The sequence below is a fragment of a genome, unplaced genomic scaffold (genome assembly GCF_019419815.1).
Source record: "Pyrus x bretschneideri cultivar Hongxiangsu unplaced genomic scaffold, Pyrus_bretschneideri_v1 Contig30, whole genome shotgun sequence".
In the NCBI taxonomy this organism is placed as follows: Eukaryota; Viridiplantae; Streptophyta; class Magnoliopsida; order Rosales; family Rosaceae; genus Pyrus; species Pyrus x bretschneideri.
Genome location: NW_025999613.1, coordinates 3,738,771 through 3,742,315, shown reverse-complemented (window position 1 = coordinate 3,742,315; position 3,545 = coordinate 3,738,771). Strand labels below are relative to the sequence as shown.

General features: G+C 41.5%; 1 pseudogene; it reads right to left on the bottom strand.

Moving 5' to 3' along the window:
• Nucleotides 1–229: 229 nt before the first annotated feature.
• On the bottom strand, nt 230–3,545 carry LOC125479910 (annotated as a pseudogene).

Here is a 3,545-nt window from a genome sequence, read left to right as displayed (position 1 = left end):
TCATGACATGGCGACGATGATTATTGTAGCGCTCCGTATGGCAGTGATGGCGATGATGACAACGAAGACATGGGATGCGACTGTGGCCTTTCACCTGAGAAGCTCAACTAAGGACCAAGAAAGATGCTTCTTGTTTTCAGTCTCTAGCCAAGAAGGATGAAAACCAAGGTAACCGTGATCCTGATAGCCGTTATGGAAACCATCTAGGCATGTATATATGATCAGTAGCAAGTGATAACCCATCATCAGAGAGTATTTAATCAATAATTGCTTATAAAGCAAGCATGTCAAGCTAAAACAAATGTTGCAAATGTCTATTAATTTTCCTACAATCTCTCACTAAAATCTCCATGTTACAACAGCAATAATAATAATAAAAAAAAAATTGATTAGTTTGATGTATGCCCTGCTGCGTCTTCCTCTAAGTACGTCTGTGGTGAAGCTTCGTCACACTGCAGCATGCATATGATACGTACCTTATTCTAAGCACCGGTTACAGATACACCAGGAACGGATACATTAATGTCTGGGGACGGCCTGTGTTCTGACTTGAGATCTGCACCATTCCAACCGGCATTAGTGGATACAACACTGGTGCCGTGCATTTGGATCATGCTTTTATTTGCTTCTCCTCCGTGGCTATGTGCCAGGTAAAGGGAATATTGCATTCAGTCTGGATTCAGTTTCAGGTTGTGCTTGAGAGACGGGAGTTGCTGCAGTGACTGTATCTGGAGCACTTGAGATTGGGGAACCTACTGTATTCTCACGATAATGCTTCCTGACTTTATGTGCCTTGTATCCATTTGGCATGAAGCTTCCAACCACAATCTAACCATAAACAACACACACCTCTGTCAAAAATGGATTCGATTTTCGCTTTTAATTTTTTTTCACCAGAAAGAACTCAATCTAAGAACATAACTAGAAATAACACAACCTTTCTAACAACAGGTTAAGCAGACAAATTAGTTTCGTTAAACTGGGTAGTGATAAACTATAACAGAAGTCAAAAGAAATTGGCGACTGTGCCGATCCCTAGACAAATCATTTATTGGCCTGTGGGAAAGTTAAAACACATGACCGTGCGTGATTGACTTGGAATAATGCCACCTCGGTATCCCAGGTGCAGGTAACTTTCTCTCGTCCCTCCATTCATTTTACATCATTAGACTCTGAGAGTGCTCAAGTATAATGGTACAGCAAATGAGGGGATAAAAGGTCACGGGTTTTACCAATACCAAGTAATTCCAATGAAAATGTGAAAGGAAGGACTTTACTTGGATAGGGCTCGCAGCAGTTAGCACACCGGCAATGCCACCACCTATTACGCGACCGTCTGGGCCTGCCAACGAGACGCTCAAGCCACCAGTTCTACTTCTTACACCACCAATCTCAGTGACGGTAAATGACCCAGATAAAGACAGTAACTCAAAGCGTCCCTGCAAAAAATTTATGTTTTAGAGGATGCTAAACAAATCCAATCCCCTAATGACATACAAACTGAGCACAATAGTAGCAGGAAAAAAAAAACAGCATTAAATAGCAGAAAGCAGCAAAACCGTTGTTAGTTCGTTATCAATCCCGAAAAGGTTTGAAAGATTCATTGCAATTTTAATTCGACTTTCTCAAGCACCATGAGGCTAAAACCCAAATCCAAAAGATACAAATTTCTAAGACATATTTTTCTTTTGAGGACAAAAGATAATTTCATTCATATAACCACGACAAACATAGATGCACATGTGAACATAACTACAGGCTCTGAAAAAACCTTAACCGGGTAAAACCCAGTGGGAAAAAGCTCGACTAAGGAAAAAGACGCCTCACATGTTGGTGGATGACAAACCAGTTACAGACTCGGCATGAATATAATCCACTAACCATAACTCCCGACATTGTAGACTAAACCGAGCTAGATGATGAGCGATACTATTTGCTTCCCATGGAACATGACCCACCAAAAAGTAAAGGGAAAAAACCCGAGTGATGTTGACAGAAAGAGATGTGAGATGATACCTCATATGTGAGAAGGCCACCAGAAGAACCCGGTTGGCGAATGGTAACATTAGAAACAGCTCCATTTGCTGAGAGAACGCAAACGCCTCGACCCTTGTGAGAAATTGAAAATATTTTGCTTGCAACATCCTGCATTTCCACAATTTTTGTGTACCCTTTGTTAGTTTTTTCATGCAACCCCAAAATCTAACGGTTAAAAATCCCATAGTATAGGATACTCCGAAATACCAAAGAATTTTCGCAGTTGACGATCGGTGAATAGAGGAAACTTTACCTCCCCAGTGCTAACATTAACCACATGTGGTGTGAAGTCCCCACCAGCTGTGTTTGCAAACAACTCTCCTGCCAAAATCAAGTTGCAAATATTACACACCAAAATCTAAACTCCAATAAACAAAAATCCCAATAGAAAATTCAGATCTTTGACCATCCATAAGTGTGAGACTGATTTTCCTAGTACGCATATGAACTATTTAGCCAGAAAAGGACTGTTTGGTTGGTGAGAAAATGCAAGAAAACAAAAGCTGTGGTCATTAACTCTGGTTATTTTTACAAATTACATATTTTAACAAGAAAAACAAAGGTTTCTTTTTCTTCTATTAGGTGGGTAAGTTGAGATTTATACATCAGAAAATGTGGAAAAAAAACATAAACACAACCGACAAGCAACCAAACCAAGTACCAACCACATAATCCTGTATTTCAGTCAAAATCTCTTTCCTGTTGCAGCATTTTCTCGGCAACCAAACAAACAAACACAGAGAAAACCCAAAAATCAAAATATTCAAACTTTTGTACTGGTAGTCCTTCCCGTTGATGAACTTACCCAAAGAAGCAAGAATCTGATAGTTGCCGGATCCAGAAGGCTTCCCCCTTCCTCTTTTGGAAGAATATGAAAACTCAGACGATAGAGGGGATGAAAGATAAAACCCCGGCGGTGGCGGTGGGACAGCGCCACCCTTATTGCTTTTATTATTACTATTATACCCCGGCCTCAAATTCCCATCTGCATCATACTTTCTGGGCCTCCCTCTCTTCTTCTTCCCAGACAAATCACCAAGCCCAACACTTGCTGCTGCTGCAACTTCTGCGACTTGGGTTGTTTCCGAAACAGGGGTGTTGTTGTAATTCTCCTCCGAGCTCACGGTGGCGTCCACGGCCGCCGTGGCTGCCATGGGCATACTCACCTTCTGAGTCACTGGGAGTGACTCGGTCTCCGAGTTGCCGGGTGACCCAGAAAAGGTGCTCTCCTTTTCCTCCATAACCAGAAACAGAGGAGGAACACAGAGTGAGGATTGAGCAGGAATTGAAGAAACTTTTGGGGGTTTGAGTCGAAATTTAATTGGAAGAAAAGGGTTGATCTGGAAATGGCGGCAGAACTGTAGTAGAAGGTGGTGACATGAGAGAGAGAGAGAGTTTATACAAACTTCCTTCCCTCCATTAATGGAGGAGAAAAGGTCTGAAAACTGCTATTCTCAGATTTTCTTGTCTGGACTTGCACTGTCTCTCTCCTCAAACAAAATTACCAT